Source organism: Oreochromis aureus, linkage group 13, assembly GCF_013358895.1.
Source record: "Oreochromis aureus strain Israel breed Guangdong linkage group 13, ZZ_aureus, whole genome shotgun sequence".
Classification (NCBI taxonomy): domain Eukaryota; kingdom Metazoa; phylum Chordata; class Actinopteri; order Cichliformes; family Cichlidae; genus Oreochromis; species Oreochromis aureus.
Window position 1 is genome coordinate 30,728,665 of NC_052954.1, and position 18,022 is coordinate 30,746,686.

Sequence of the window (18,022 nt, forward strand, 5' to 3'; positions counted from 1 at the left end):
GAGAGCTTTGCCGATTCCTATACTCGGTTAAGAATCTGTAAGTGGAGGGGTCAAGTGGTTGTGTGTGCTGGTTAGTTCTAGAAATGTTGGTATAAACACAGATGAACTGTATCTTATGTGTCTGCTCAGACCTTCTCCTGGGAATACAGGCATCTATTACCTGTTTTCTGGTCTATGTGTAAAAGTTTAATTTAAAAGTTGTTAAATGAGTTGGGGGAAAAAAAGGCAAAACATTTTGAGTTTTTAAGTCTGGCCTTGTAAAATAGCTGATACTCTACCTATCACCATGTTGATACTACTTCTACTGACCACAAACAAAACTACAAACAGTACTAGCCTTCTTATATACAGGCCATTATCTTGATGCCAGACTTTGTGGCCTCTAGTTCAGTACCTTAAAGCTAATGCATCATCACCCTACCTCACCCCAACTGCCACCCTCATATCTGGAGAATACCCCTAACACCCATTTCCTTCTGCTTAATATACCCAGCCATTCTGCTTTCCACTGGTCCCCTGCTCGAATGGCTTGTCCCTTCTCCCCAGCTGCCAATATGTCCCAGCCCTTCTGCCTTTACCGTCCCCAACACGCGCTCCCTCTTTGAACATCAAACAGTCCGCTGCAGAGATGGATGTGGACATCTAACAACTGCTGAACCTGTTTACTCCTGTGTGAGTACAAGTTGCAGCACAAGCACATGGTGCATGAATGTATTCAGCACCTCACTTGCGTCTGTCAGATTGATTTACAATAGTTGCAGCCATGTGCCAATGAATTTGTTACGCAGTCGGGAATAAGCCGGAGCTGGGGGGGCAGTTATTGTTGTCCGTAATTAGTCCTGCTGGTGCCCTCTCAGGTATCTATGTGCGAGAGAGTGGTGAGCAGATAGAAAGAGAATGAAACAGCAAGGGAAGGCCAACAGGAGAGGCAGAAAGAGTTAAATGCAGAGACTGTCAGCACTTTTCTTAACCAGAGAAATTGAGAAAAGACAGAGAGACAGGATGATTTCTCTTTCATCCTGCCCAAAAAAAAAAAAAAAAAAAAAAAAAATCATCTATAAAAACATCACCACATTCCCCATCAATCCAGGTCATAGACTCAACAACAGCACCACAGCCATGCTTCCTTCAGCCATCGTTCATCTCTTTCGGACCACTAAAAGAGGGAGAAATCTGTGCAGCTTTCCCTTTATGACAGAAGGAGGTGATGGCTCCTGAAAGCAATCTGACGGCCCAGGACTTTCCAATCGATACTAAGAGACGGCAGCGCAGTCAGCAAGCACAGCACTCAGGCAGCAGTAAGAGAGAAAGAGAGAGAGGCTGTCACTGTCGAGCCTGGATAAATAGATCACCGGGATTACCAGCAGTCACATTTGACTGCTAACCGCACTGTCTTTTTAATCTTCTAGCCTGACAGAACTATCTTAACCCAAATGAGAGCTAGGTAGCAATTCATGAATCCAGGGAGACATTTGGGACTGAAAATGATGATTCACTATAAATAACTTAAATTACAGGACCTGTGGATCTAGCCCTTTAAATATTCATCCTGCCTAAGTGCCCTGGAGCAAGCCAATTCAATTTTATTTATATAGCACCAGTCAGTGACAACAGGCGCCTCAAGGCACTTTATACTATGAGATAAAGACCCTACAGTATTACAGACAGAACCTGAACAATCAGATTACCCACAATGAGCAAGCACTTGGTGACCATGTTGAAAAAGAAGTGTCTTTTAACGGAAGGAGACCTCTGACATACCTAGGCTGAGGGAGGGGCAGCCATCTGCTGTTTGATTGGCTTGATTGGCAGGATTGGGGCAATAAGACAGAAACAAGGAGCAACATACAGAATAAAGCAAACTAAAAGAAAAAGTAGAGAGAAGCCAATGACATGGAGTAGTAGCATATAAACTCATGGGAAGTGAAAAGAGGCAAAAGTAGAGGAAATGCTCAGTTCATAATGGAGGGTGTGGGAACCACAAGCATCCCTGCACTCTGTCAGCAAAGTGCTCTATTGAGAAAATATAAGGTCTTAAAAATAAGGATTTTAAATTCAGGATGCCACTGAAGAGTAGCTAATATGTAAGAAATATGATTTCTCTTTCTTGTTAAGCTGGATCCACTGAATGCTTTTCAGGGAGCTTTCAGGACGACCAAACAACAGCAGTTTGTGTCTAGAAGTAACATGTGCTTTTTCAGCATTAATCTGAGAGTAATTTTCCTAATTTCGTCAGCACTGGCAGGTAAAAGAAGACAGTACAAGGCATGGAACTGCAAAGAGCTCTACAGGTGTGTAGATAAACATGTGCTCTATTATGTAATTAATCACTCAGGCCAGATCCATGCCTGAATACAAGCACGCTCTCCTCTGGAGACTTACGCTGCTACTATCATGACTAAAAATATTCCTCATTTGGTGTGAACACAATCTAATGATAACAAATTAGGCACAATGATTCACATCAAATGTAGAAAAACACCTGTTACCTAATGGAAAATACTATCAAAAGTGAAAACAGCCAATAAAATGTGAGGCATTGCCGGCAGAATGAGATCATTGTGGGATCTGGACAGTGTCTACAAGCAGTTTTAGGCTGCTATATGTTCTATATGTAAACTTAGTATTTTTTTGTTTTTAAGGTAACAACTTGTGTTATAATGAAAACATTAGAGGCAACATTGTGTTTGCACATACTACATTGGGGTTGCTAACACATGGGTAGACATAAGCTGCTAGGATACTTCACAGAAACTTGGTGCTTTTAGCTAACCAAAATGCATTTTCTTAGCATTTTAGTTTTCTGCTGCTATCATGGGACTGACACATTTCCCCTCTAGTTACATGGTTTCAACAGTATTGCATACTTTGTTCTGCTTTTATGGGGGAATGGTTTGTGTTTTATGAGTTATATGTGTGTGTTTCTGTAGCTCAAGTCCTCTAACAGAGGCCTGACAGTTTGAGGGTTCTGCGCTGTATCTTGGCTTTTCCTGTGTTTGCACTCTTCTGGATAGAGATCACTAATGTTCTGCATGGAGTCTGCTGGAGCCACTCTTCCAGTTTCAGGGTTACAGCTCATAATGCTCTTATTACCAATAGGACCACTTTAGCTTCTGCATCTGCTCCACTTGTTCCTTTAGCCCCTGGTCCTTTTCTATTTTCTCGTCCTCCTTCTTCCTGAAGTTGCTGTCAATCATAACTATGCCCGGTTGGTTGGCCAGCAGCTGTTTATCTGTCTGGAACTTAAAGTCCCACAGTACACTAGCCCTGTTGTTCTAAACCACCTCTGGTAGCATCTCCCATGGGGACCTAGAGACTTCTAGTCTATATGCAGGACAGGTGTTCCTGTACACTATCCCAGCAACTATCCCAGAGGTTGTGGTGCTCAGTGTCCACAGTTAAGGCTTGCAGGTAAATCCTGCCACTATGTGTTGGATAGTCCCCGGCAAATCTACCTGGGAATATTATGACATGTTAAGACACACCTGAATGCTTCAGACAAACAAACTGCCAAAACTGTTTCCATATGGAAACAATAAGGGTGTACTTACTTTCTCACAGGACTGCAAAAAGTCTTCTGAAAACGTTCTTTTTCATCATAACTATCATCACAAGGAAAGAAACTAAGTTGAATCCATGGCCATCAGATCGATGAACTGGTTAATGAAGTGACTCTGTGATAGAAGAACTGTTCCCTGGATTTACAGCCCAGATATGGAGTCTATCACATATTTTGATGTAGAGTACATAAACATGGGTTATCTTGAGGAACAGACACGGACGTGGCCTGTCACTCAGACAATCTCTATACCTCACATCAAGCCAGTGAGATGTTTTTATATGTTTACATCTCTTTGCTTCTGTGTTTCTTTTGTCCATAAATACATATCCAAGAAAACAAATCCCTTGCCATCCCAAACTCTTGCCCTCCCTCATATAATTGACATAGAGATGGGCGATATCAGCCAGTGCTCTCTCCCCCACAAGCCTTTTGCAAAGGCATGGGAAGCTTTGATTGATGATGTTCATTTTCCAAGCTGTGTCTTGGACACTTTAGCTGCATACGACCCACTTCTTTTGGGCTATATGTTTTTAATTTAACATCCAGACGTGTCAAAGTCTGGCTTGAAGATGGATGAGAACTCCTCTACCTCTGCTGGCAGGTTGAAAGAGGAAAACTGAGTGGGAGGGGTGGAGTTGTAGGTGGGGTGGTGGTGGAGGAGGGGGCTGAATAGTAAGATACAGAGTGTACAAAAGCTGCCTTATAATGAAAAAGAAAGGAAAGTGAGTGCTGCAGACGCTGTCCAGACTGCTGACAAAGGCGGATGAGATGAGAGACAAAACGAGTGAGCAAGAAAGAGAAAGACAGAGGGAGAGTGGAGGAGAATTGAAATGGAGAGACAAAAGCACAACTGGCATTTGGGGAGAAGAAACTTTGTGGGAGATGGGTGAACAATGATGGTAAAAGTGGAAACAAAGAAAGATAGACAAAGAAGAGGAAGAGTGCACACATTTCCCTCATAGAGGATGTTAGTTGTAACAAAAGCTTTTTTATCACAGGACAGGGCTTCAGTGAAACTCATTTTCTAACGAATTTGAATTCTATTAGTTTGTAGAGGAATTATTGAAGGGGAAAACTGAAGTACTTTAGAAGTCTTCAGTTTTGCACAGAAAGTTTGTAGCATACTTGGTAAAAAAAATAAATAAATAAAAGGTTCTTTTTTAGAATAGAATAGAATAGAATAATCCTTTCATTGTCCCACAAGGGAAAATTTGGTTGTAACAGCAGCCAAAAAGACACATCTACAAACAAACAGTACACAGGACACAGAACAGAAACATACACAATTTTTCTTACATATTTACATTATGGTTCTTGTTTGCATTCTTCTGCAAACACATGACATCAGTGCTTCCTCACTTAACAAGACATTTCCAACCATTTGCACATTTTGTCTTTTAGATGTTTGATTAGGTGCCTTACATTCTTTTCAGAAATTACAAGTCAAACTTGCGTCAAATAGAATTGAATAGAATGCCTTTATTGTCACTATACACACACACACATATATATATATATATATATATATATATATATATATATATATATATATATATATATATATATATATAAAAAAATGTACAAATATACAAGCCAGTTTTTAAAAAAGTAATATGTAAATAGATAATCCATCATGTGTGTGTGAGAATTTGCAGTAAGCAAGTGCAGACTTTTCAGTTATGCTATGATAAACAAACACACCCAGACAGCAGACACATTTAGGCTACACACTTGGGGGCTACTCTGTGCCGTAAATGACGTGACCACAAGAAAACTGCAAATGTTGGCAACATTTGAGCTGTATTTGATGATACTGGTATGACAAATGGAAGACGAGCAGATGATCAGATTTCAGGTCAATAAATACACACAAATCTGGGCTCGTATGAAAAGTAAAGAAGATGCCATTACTGCACTGGGATCTCTCTACAAATGTAGTTGTGCACACTTTTTAACAACAACGTATAGGAAAGCAGGGAGGACTTGTCTCACTACAGGGGCACTGGGCAGAAGTAATTTAGCAGAAAAGACTTTGTTCCAAACAATAACGCCACAGAAAATTTGGTTAACAGAAGTCAGTCTCACAGTGCCTCATTTGCAGCTGCCAAACTTAACAGTAGAAGACGAATATAACATCCAGGTCTCAAAAGCAACACAGGCGCAGAAGTGCCTTTAACCTTAATGTCCACCCGGAGGCTTCCAGTTCAATAGAAGTCTATGGGCTTGACTTCTGTAAACACTTTCCTAATGAGTTTATGAGCGCACTTACTCATTTCAGGTCATACTGAATAAAAAAATCTCTGTAAATTTTTTATCATCTTGGTGGCTCTAAGTTTCAGAAAGCGACTGCGGTAATGGTGCTGCAGCCAGTGGACACACAAATCAGTCATCGGATTCTATACGACTAGTTCATGAATATTTTACTAACAATTTTGTCTAGTTGCACCTCAAAGACTGTATATTGCCAGCATTTCTTGATGAAACAAATTTCCCTTCATGCAGCCTTATCCTAGGAGGGAAATACAAAAGAAATAGAATCTACGTGTCATGTACCTCACTGAACTGGTTTTACCTGGAAAGCCAATGAGCAACATGAAACTACACCAGCTACACCAAAGCTACACCAGACAGTGCTGACATTTAGTTTACAGTGTAAGGCCAGTGAAGATCTGTGCCTGTAGTACCCATAAAGAAATCTCCCACAGCACAGGATCTGGTGGGAGTCTGGGGGCTGGGGAACAGAAGGGTTGTGTGATGAGGTCATGATTAAATGAGATTAGTTAATGATTACCTAATCACTTGACAGGCGACCCCAGGCTCATTTACTGACCAGCGACTTCCCCTGCATTCTCTTATTTGGCATCATGAAAACAATGGGTCAGTGTGCTCAGACACAGCCTAATTACGTTGACTGTGGATGCTGTCTCATTTCAAACCTTATATTTTTCAAAGAGTAAACCCCAAAAAACAAAACAAAAAACCCACCTCCATAAGTTTACTTTAATCTGAGCCAGTTTAGGGTTTTTTTTCTTTGCTTTCCCACCCTTTCTGTCTCGCTTTTAGACTCTCTGCATTGCTTACAGTCCATGTTTCATTCAACAACTCTGTTCTGTACCTTTCAGTAAAATCAAACCAAATAGAAAGCACTCAAAGGAAATCAGCAAAGGCCTCCAGTGCCTTGACCATCCATTTGGTCTCACTGTAGAGGTTAAAACACAGTGCCTCAACTGATTCTATAAGGCAGCCTGCTGAGTGACTCAGGATCCATGAGCATTTTCTATCTATTACAAGGTGAAAGTGAAATTGACAGAGTGAAGAAGAAAGCTTCTGTAAATATATTTTGAGTGTGGGCTGCCCTTTACTCTTGCTGTGCCAATAAAGTTATTTGTCTTTTTTTGACAATCCTGCAGGACTTAGTTTGTTGTCTGTTGCTTCTAAAATTTGAAGCTTGCAAAGTTACAGCTTATCTGCTTTGACCTCCAAAAGTGGACTTTTTAGAGACTTCAAAGAGTTTTTGTGGTTGCTGTTTTTATGTTATTTTATTCCTCAATTATTACTGAACTGCAGTGAAGAAAGCACATTTTGGTATTTTCCACTTAAGCCAAGCTTATAGTGTATACATATTGTTTGTTTGTGTGTAGCTGAAGCTAGTAGACGAGGTCAATTAGTAAGACAAAAAGTTTGTGGCTCAAAGACAAAGTGAAATACTGAATACGAAATATAGGAGTTCTACTATCACATAAACTCATCTGTTAACCTCTTGTAAAAAGTTAGTTAAAAAAAAACAACTTCTGTTTAAAACAGAGAAAGTCACATTTTATAAAATGAAAACAAAAGTGAGTCTCAACAACAGCAGCAGGCAGGACTGACTGTATATAAAACTGTTAGATGGTATATACACGCAATGGCCAACGAGGGAAACTCATTTGTTTGCAAACAGCAATTAAATTGTGCCAAATCCATCCTTTATATACAGTCTGTGGTCTCACTTCAGCCAAATGATGCTGTTTAAAGTACATAAAAGCTGAATGTAATAGATGGAGCACTCTGCTGATCAAACAACAAGACCCACTTTAACGTCCCCAAACCTCAACATGAATCTAAAGCTTTAAGCTGTTCAGAAACAGTCGTTTACAGTCGCCATTAAAAGAAATGTTGAGTCATTGACATCTTATAAAGAAACATAAACGTTTGTTTCCTTCCATTTTGTTTTGTTCTGAATCAGGGAAGCTGAAATCTTAAGTATTGGCTTTTACTCTTGCTAACAACTCAGGGTGGGCGCATGTTTTCTTATTAAATTTATTGAAGGAAAAAAGAATCCTCTTGTTAAAAAAATAAATAATAAAAAAAAAAATCAGTGTTTTTCTAAAACTGTGTTCAGAACTTTCTATTAGCCTAAATGCATGTGTTTGCTTCAAGTTCCTTGATCAAAAGACTGGCCAACCAATTATTTTCTTATTAACACTTTCAGACATCGTGTAATGCCGTGGAAGTGTTTGACTTATTCAGAAATCCTCTGTTTGAGTGACAGCTGAGATTTAGCTGCTACACAGCACACGTCAGCAAAGGTTTGTTCATCCTCTTTTCTAAATCCTGTTTGTTATCTAAATCCACTGTTTTCTTTATGACTGAAAAGGGATAGAGGTGTGTGTGTGTGTGTGTGTGTGTGTGTGTGTGTGTCTGTGTGTGTCCGTGTGTGTTTATAGTGGAGTATAAATTTGCAAGTTTAGCTCTGTGTATCATTGCGCACTCAAACCCGTTTATGACTGCATGTTTGCCCACCTGTATGCGAGTGCAGTCACATAAATATGCACATTTACCTGTGTGTGTGTGTGTGTGTGTGTGTGTGTGTGTGTGTGTGTGTGTGTGGTTACTCGGTTCTGTCTAAATGCCTGCCTGTGGTTTATGGATATTCATTACAGAACCATTACAGCAGAGGTTACACAGGACGGGGGGGGATGTATTATCTGCTAATGCATAAAATACAGTCTCGCACAAACACACAAACACACACACATACATGTCCATATCTCTTCACATCTCAGGAATGAAAGCATCAATCATCCCGCGTGGAAGATCGACCGAGCGTCTGCGACGCCGTGTAGTGAGATGATGAGAAACAAATCACCCAAACACATTCCTATCTGCTACTTCCCGGACAATTGAATCACTGGAAGTCACAGCGGCAAATCACCGCCTCACAGGCCCGACATCCGTAAAGACGACTCACTTGTAATTGAGCTTTATTAAAATGGGAGCGCGTCAACGGCAAATAGATCGCAGTCGCTGACTTTTCACGAGGCAAACTTTCATTACATTCAACAGCCGCTTCACTTCCTCACGAGGCCAATCAATCCCGTATTCCTCACCGGATCGATGGGATTGATCTGCATAGCAGACTTCATCATGTGACAATAACAGCTGGCTGATGTCCCGCCTAAGGCGCTGTCAGTTAAACCATGGGTGTTTTTATTTACTACTGCTCTGTGCCTCATATGGTCAGGTTAGATTTCAATCATTGGAAAAATGAAAAGAATGCCACGGAAGTTATAGAAATATCAATGTGCCGAGATATTGTGATATAGAGGGAATTTTAAATCTATAAGTTGAAATTTGTTCATGAGAAAAGATCCAGAACCTTTAAAATCAGTGATAAAATTGTGCCCAGGAATAAAAAACAAAAATAAATATGTGTATTAAATGTGAATGTTAGTTAAAGCCCAAACAAGCAGAGCACATTACTAATAATGGGTACAGAGACACAGTTTCTTAAAACTAGGTCTTCCAAATAACAAAGTATTTGAGGTTTCTCATTCTTGCTGAGTTGCAGGCATTGTTTAGTTTAGCTCTTTGTTTGGTGAAAGTTATTACAAATGAGGCTGAGGGCTGTTTGACTTTGTTAGAGCGAGCGCTCCCCGTGTGCCTGCGGTCATGTTCAGGAGATGAACACAGGACATTAGCTTCAGGTTGGATGAGCCTCGGAGGCTACATGAACTAATCTCCTCTAATAGACAGCAAATATTCACTCATTACACCCGGAGTGTTCAGTGCTGGTCACTTCATCCCTGTTTGACCTGCGCAAAGACGCTGAGCTATAGTTAAAAAAAAAAAAAAAAAAACACATTAAAAAATGGGAAGTAGAGCAGAAGTAGTAGTTAAACGTTAACCATTGGCAAGGGCATGGCTTATAACCAGAACCAATGACAATGAATAATTATCCTCATTGTCTTAGAAAATCCAGCCTTGACAAGAAAAAAATAAAACTCTGTGGAGGTAAAGTTACTGAATGAACAATGATGCCGGCTGTGAGTTTAACCTCATATTTCGAGGTCCTCATTTTGTGGTGTTTATGTTAATAAATTAAAAGAATGGAAAATGCAAATTAATGAGTGTTCATTGTGAACACATACACGCAAAACAAGATCTGATCTGCTTATTTAATAGCATCTGTTTGAAAACTCCAGGTACGTTTTGGTTTGTTGTTAAACAAATATTTCTGTTGTTCGTCCCTTAATAAATGTAATTTTTATATTGGTTCTTAAAGTGCGATTTTCCACTGACAAAATGAAATAAAGATTTAAAGAAATTCTGAAAATTGGCGTGTAAACTGTTCACAACTCAGACATATACAAAGCAACACGAGTGACAACAACTGGAAGTAGAAATTGCATCATTTCAAGAGCAAAGGAGGCAGAAAAGCATGTTGTGTCTTTTTTTTGTGAAAGGGCCTTTCTTCAACAGACAGCTGAGAGGAGGAGGACAGAGGGGGAGAGTGACAGAGTAGGGACAGACAGAGAGACACTGACAGACAGAGACAGATGGAAGCTGAAAAGGAAAAAAAATGGTATGCACGAGAGGATTGTTCAGGGGTTTTCCTCCAGGACAACGAGAGATTGTTGATTTAAACTGAGATTTAAGCGGCTGCAGCAGTGGATTATATTTTTAAGTTGTCTTCTACTGTCCATCATTACACACACACACACACACACACACACACACACACACACACACACACAAAGCAAACTCTCAGCTTTAACTGCTTGTTTTAGTTTTCATGTTTTTTTCAGTTTTTTAGCCAATTTATCTACACATGTTCCAGCTTCATTCCATGTGAGCACGTTTTTGTTGTGCACGTTCCTGTGCATTAACCAGGTACCATATATCTATGAGAGAGTGTGGTGCAGAGCACAGGTGTGGAAGTGGAATGCACACTGCAGCAGCAGTGATTGACCATATTCCCCCTGGAAGGAAACATAGTGCTGTGCATCTCCGCATGCATCACGCGCCGAGCTGGGAGAACACTGATAAACCTGCCGCAGCCTGATTACCTGCCCGCCAGATTCACTCACTCAACAAATCCCGCTTAGGCCGAGGCCACATTGCAGATTTGTATTCATCAACGCACACTTTACCCGAAGTCAATCTCCATGGTGTGCGCTAATCAGGACCTTCAGAACAGCACTGGAGACTATTAAGCAGGACTCAACACAGTCGAGCCCACTCCATTTCCAAAAGCACGCCTGGAGAGGCACCGATGGAGCCATCACCTCTGCTGGTTGTTAATTCACTCTTTTTCACGCCGTTGCTCCTTGTCTCCCTGTAAGTCGCTCTTTCTGTTTGTCTTCCTGTCTCTCTCTTGCTAACTGTTCCTCGGTGATTTGCTTTTGCCAGGTTTGATTCGTACAAACTTCTCGTTTCCTCTCTACAATATTTTAGCTGATTTTCTGTACTTCCTACAGCAATTCTCTCTCTAGTGTCTGCATGTTGATGAGGGGACCTGTATCGAGTGCTGTGGCTGTATTAATCAGGGGCACATGGAGCCATTCCAGGGACTCTGGGCCCATTACTGAAACATTTAATAATTGATCAGGTTACTCAAACACGCACAGGCTCTCGCACACAAGCTAGTACATCCACAGAGAAACTGCATATGTCAACGTTTGTCAGGACTGCAGTACAAATTAGTCATCAATTTGAGAAGGGAGCTGTCAGGTGAGGAGCTGAAAGCTGACAAAAATGTGCATACAGTTACTTAAAATAACCAAATATTCAAAATATACTGTTGTTAAATATATATTTAAAAAACACATACACACACAAAGCAAACTCTCAGCTTTAACTGCTTGTTTTCATTTTCATGTTTTTCCAGTTTTGTCAAAATAAATTAGAAAAGGCAGTTTTAAGTCAAATAAGCCTTACTGCCAATTTTACATGTCACGGTCAATCACAGAATTAGTTTTATGGAGAACTACTCTGCCCGTGTAAAGAGTCACAGATGTCTACAGCAACTTTGGAAAAGACTTGAGGAGCCTGAGAAAATAACCCACTTTATAACCTTTACCTGGGTCTTAAGAGTACACATTTCTACAACAAACCATGAATGGATTTCCAAACTTGACCAGTAATAGAAGCCGATAATGTCACGGCCGAGTCCGCTTCAATTTTGGCCGCTCTTGCCGTTGCCTCTCAGAGGTCACACAGGGGTATGAACATGCAATATGAAATCCCTGCAGTATGTTGAGATAATACTGATGACAGATCATCATGATAGCATCATGATTGGAACACAAACCTCCCTCCTCCATCACACTCACATTTTCGTAACTCTGTCCCTTCTGGAAGGCGCTCATGTGGTTATTACCAACAACACCATTTCACTCAGCTGGGGTAACTTCATGTTCTACTGCCAGCGTCACACACAAGTGTTTCATGTGGACTGTGTCATACATTATGCTCAGAACTCATGATGTAACATCAACTTCTTTTAATCTAAACCACTTTTAGAAATGTGGAAATTGAGGTAATAAAACCCCCACGTAGAAAGACAGGCAAACTGTGCTCTAACTGCTTCCCTCCGTATAAACACTAGGCATTTCAGCCCATCAAGGCCTTAATGAGGAATTTAACATTAGAGCACTTTTGTGATTGAACAGCCTGCATCACGTCTAACAGTGGTATGTCGGTCTATTTATCAAACAGACATACCTCTAATAGGTGGAAAAATTAGGAAATTAGGAAAAAGTACAATCCTTGGTGCATGGCTGGAACATAACTTTGATATATTTCTCTGTACACCCGTTCATTGTATTTTTCTACTATTCTACTAATGATAACTTGCAATAATCGAGGAGTAATGCGAAAAATGCTGCATGTGTTTTGTGCTCAAAATGTAACACAGCAGTTAAAAAATACCCAAGTCATGTGTTTGGAATTGGAATTAATGTATTTCCAAATCTACTGGATTTATTTATTTATTTTATTTTATTTTTTTTTATTGAACATTGAATGTTCGTCTCTTTTTTGATCAATTTTCCTTGTATGGTGCCACATATTACACAACTGTTTTCACTAGCTAAATGACTGAATAATTATCTGATCTCCAGTTGTATAACTGGTGAAGTGGCCCTGTGTGGTTAATACGTCATCATTACATAGAGCTGGGAGCTGATTGGCTGTTACTGTTATGCAAAAACTAAAGTTTATGCAACTAAAACTTTGGGTGAGGTTAGGTAGGTTAGTGTTAGTGTTTTCAAACTGTTGCAGTTTTAGGCCATGAATAAATAAGAAAATGAATGAAAAATAGATTAAAAAAAACATCTTGAAACAAATAAAACTTCCTTGCAGTAGAAAATGTCTTTGCATGACTTGACTGAACCCAGAAAGCAGATGTACAGCAGACACCCACCCACCACCCGACTCAGCTCCCTTACTTTTTTACTGCATTATATCAGCAGAAAACTACAGTGCTTTGTGTTCCTGTCTGCCCTGAATAGCCTTTCATGAATATTTCTCATATTTTTTTCTCACTTTTCATGTTTACTTTGGCTTTAGCACTTTGTTGTTTGCATTTTAAGATGCGTTAATTAAAAAAAAAAAAAAAAAAACCTTCAGGAGGACAGCCAATCCAGATGGTTGGAGCTTCATTACCCATCAGTAAGTAGTGTAGGTGATGAAGAGCTTCATATGCGACTCTCTTAAAACCCCCTGACCAGCTACACAGCTTCAAAATGACAGCTTGAAGAGTATGAGTGCATCTAAGAGAGTGTTTGCATAACTAAGCAAATAGCTTTTAAACAACGCTGTCAGAAGAGGCTTCAAGTCACCATCTATGACCCCTCTGGTGATAATTTAAGATAATCATGTGAAGCGAGATGAAAAAGGCTGATGAAAAGATGAAGAGTTACTGCTGTAATTCAGTAGCAACCCTGCAAGTATATATAATGCTTCAGCCACAGAAGCGCTTATTATTTCCAAGTGGTGTGAAATTCATTGTTATTTCATTTCGATACAAACGTGTCACGAAGAGCTAAAAACAAACGATTGAAAGTCAAATTCAAGCGATGGAAGCGCTCTTTGGATTTTTCTAGTAAAGAAACAGCCGCTTCTTGGCATAATATATAAACAAGAGCAGTCTGCACTGGCAAAGACACCACACTGTAATTCTCAGTGTGAAACCTTTTTATGGCTCAACAGGTAGAGAGTGGCACAAACAGGAGGCAATCTCTGCAGGTACAAAACACTTTCTCCACAGCCTGCTTCTTCTGAACTTCCACACAGCATAAATCACATGATGAAGCCACAAAGACGACTTTATGTGCATGTGTGAGCGGAGTGTGATGAGTCGAGGAGCTTTGATAAGTGGGAGCGTGCCACTGGATGAGCACTCTTGTGGCTGAGGACAGAATGCCCGCCAAAACTGCTTCAGTTTAATTGGTACTTTCCATTAAAGTGGACCTAGTACAGTGAATCTCTTGGACTTTTTTAATAACTTGAGCTCCAAGTCATCAGTGATGATGAGAAGTTGCATATCTCCAACTCCTGACTCTGTTTTGGAGAAAAATAAAAGATTAAAAAATAAAATGGAAACAATTTCTAAAGTTCAATTTCCTCCAATTGTCGAGTTCTTGGAGAAAGATGTTCAAAAATCTAATATTTTGATGGTCTAGAGTCAGCACTAATAGGCCAGCATGACTGCATAGTATTGGTGCCACAGAGAGCTTTGCAGGCCATCATGTTTTAACAGTTTATGTGTAACAAATAGTAATTGTGGTGAATTCTGTTCCCGCTACCTGTCCTCTTCAAACCAGCTTTCTTTTCCTCTGATCAGTCTTCTACATTTGCATGGCGCCATCAACATCAAGCTTTTGAAAGACAAGCACACAAGTCTTTCTTTATAGCCTCTGCTCTGGTTGAATTCCCACAATTCCTCATCTGCACTGCCAAAGAGACATGTAAACTGACTCCAGTGCTAGAACATAAATCCTACAAAACTTGAATCCAGCAACGCAACTAGAATAAAATCTGATGGGAAAAAAGACAATAACAGTTGATCAGATAAGCAGGTAGGCTATAAGCAAGCCAGTTTAGCATGCTTATAGCCTGAAATATTTTATTTGGATCTAACGTCCCTAAAACACCTCGCATTAAAGCACTTTACCATAGAAGGATATGTCTGAATTACCCGTGATACCTGTAATGCTGTAGAAAGAGTTCATATACTCTAAGCACAGTTGCCTGCATTCACTTGAAAGTCCTTTCATTAGTTCATTGTCACAGAGTAAAAAATCCCCTCTGTCCATTAGGTAGACAGCCTGCTATGATGAAGGAGGCCATATAGAAGCAAGTGATGCTCCACAGATCCAACTGTCTATATACAACCGGCGAGCGTCACACCGTAGATCCCTGTCTGTTTGAAAGAAGATAATGCAGGACACAGAGTGCACATGCACGCACGCACAGACACACAGCTTAACTTGTACATTTGGTCAAATCTGTCATCTGAGGTAACAGAGCTTTGTTCTCTGACAGTATTTAAATAACAATGAAGTGAACCGATCACACTGTGAAGTCTCCTGTGACCTTTGACCTGCAACAGCACTCCAGAAAACAATGACTAACCTCTCTGACATGCATCGTTTTTTTCCACTTAAAAAAAAAAAAAAAAAAAAAAGGTCTCTGCATATACAAAATTTGTTCTTTTTAAAATTCAGGACAATTTGTCTCTTATCCTCTTGGACTTAAAAAAAAAAGAAAGTACTTATCAGGTCTCATAAAGATCTCATAAAGAAAGTGATTTGGCGAAATTAAAGAAGCCTGTTGCACTTTTGAAGAAATGAATAACGGAAAAGATGTGTTAGAGTAGTGTGGGTAAATCTAACAACAGTGTGTTACAAAGTACATCCAGGCTGTTACTCCTACTACTACCTTTAAGAGGCCTTGGAGAGGTAGTAGTCTGTCTTTAAGGCATGTTCCCAATTCCCAGCTCCTTGCTACAGATACCGCTGCACGACTAGATGTTTACTTTTACTCGTAATCCGAAGAAGCCCATTCCCTCTGTCAGTCCTCTGTCGGCGTTTACACCCAAACCCTCCATCTTCTGGACACAGTCCAGATGTCAGATTCTCTCCGCCCAAGTGAAAAAGTGGGGATGTTCCCAGGTTGTAAAGATGACGGAGAAGATAAACAACATGGGGGAGCCAGAGAGCCAGCAGGAGAGAATAGGGTCCCCTGCTGTTTTGCTTGAGCAGCCATTCATCAGGTGTTCAAGTTGTTGGGCAATCTATTTCTCTATCCTTTTCAGCCATGTTGCTGAGATATAGCCTGGCAGACCTGTAGGCAAAGGAAATGGGCTGCCTGTTTCTTTCCTCCAAGGACCTGGATTTATTTCCTTTAGTGGGAGGCTCAGAGAGGATCCTGCTAAACACAAGGCTTGAACAGAACTGGATGAACAAAACAATTGCCGCCGTTCTAACCCACTGCTCAATTTATATTCTGCAAGGGGCTGAAAAGAAAACTGCGTAACAGCTATTCAGTCAAAGCTACTAAAAGCTACTTATGCATGACAACAAGAGTCCCAGAGGATGACCTTTTGCAGTCATGCATTTGATGATTGCATTCTCTAAGGGTTAACAGCAGCTACAGTGTGACGTCAACCATAGCCTGCCGTAAACGTCTTCGGGAGGAAGTTGAGTTTTACGGTTGAGCATATAAACCGTCAGACTTAAAGAGCTTCACCAAGTAGTTAATTGTCACAGTTTTAGATTTTGGTTGTGTGTCAGTGTCATTTTTTCCCTGTTTCTTTCTTCTTCTTCTTTTTGCAGGACTTACAGGGGTCTTGCAAAGTGCTAACAAAGTTAGCTACTGTATGAAGACTTGTTGAGTTAGTATCAGTGACACTAACCACCTGCCCTTTGAGCTGAAGCTCATTTTGGAGGTAAACTTTAACCTGGACAGGCTTTCAAAAAGGGAATGAATAGAAAAAGTTACATAACAAATCAAATACACACATTTTTACATGGCTTGATGATAAAGATCTTTCAAACAAGAACAAATCCGTGTGAAAGTGTAGTCATTAAAAACTGCTTTATATTTGATATAATCTTTCGGTGCAGAGGAAGGATTACAAAAAACAAAAACTAATGTTAACATTATGAGCACAACAAGATGAATAAAACCACAAAGATACCTCAAAGACACCAAAGCACTTGCCTACAGGCATAAAAGACAAATGCATTCCAGTGTACAGTGTTTTTGATCAACTAGTGCATCTAAGGCATGAAAGAAAAAACGTAAGGCTCAGAGTCAAAGTGTCAAGGCGCCACGCTGATGCACAAGAGAGAAACATTCAGCAGGTCTAAATAATATTTGACAAGCTAAAACACCTGACTTACCGCTGCTCTTCTGCAGCACTGGGTTCCACTTAAATAATATGTTTCCCCTGACCATTTGTAAAGCGAGAGCCGCTCTTGTTTCTCACACACAACATTTCCAGCCGTGAAATACAATTTCAGTCTATCCAAATAGTGAGCCTGTATCTATTTTCCTTTCTCTCTTTCTTCCTATATGTGGCCTCAGAGACAGACGGCAGTGCCAGGGCGGCTGGTGATGGAAGCAGGAAATCGGGGTGGTGGTTTTATGATCACCTGCTGGGTTTTTGATGTGTGTCAGTGGCCATGTGAACATGATGGCTGAGGGGAACAAAGGAGCTGCTCTTGTGAACTTTGGTTCAGTAGGAAGCTGACTGCAGCTGTTGATTTAAGAAGAGGTGAAGGCCTTTTCATCTGCAAGTGGGCCACAGCTGAAGACTAAGCAAGACACAGTGACGGGAAGCAAAGGACAGGGCGAGTGGATGCACGCAGCACACGTGAGAAAAGCATAATCAACATAAACATGCAAGAACCGGCTTGATTTCCTTATGGACAGAATTAAATATAAAGAAGATTTACTGTGTCCACAAGGATAAGAAAATACAGCACATTAAAAGAAACCTAAAACTCTATCATATCCATTTCGCTCCAAGCTATTTATGCAAGAATCCCAATCAAATGTACCTTTTATTATCATGGTTGGCTCTAATAATCATTCTAAGAAAAAAAAAAAAAAAGACTATTTGAGAAAGCAACAGCTTTATTTATTCAATTAAAGGAGACAATGTCGGAGCGGAGACTTAATTCTCTTTTA

The 18,022-nt window shown here is 40.2% G+C and overlaps 1 protein-coding gene across 2 annotated transcripts in view; it reads right to left on the minus strand.

The window, feature by feature from the left end:
* The window catches only part of gfra1a (gdnf family receptor alpha 1a), a 98,436-nt gene that overhangs the window by 37,352 nt on the left and 43,062 nt on the right, over window positions 1–18,022 (minus strand). The window lies entirely within an intron of this gene.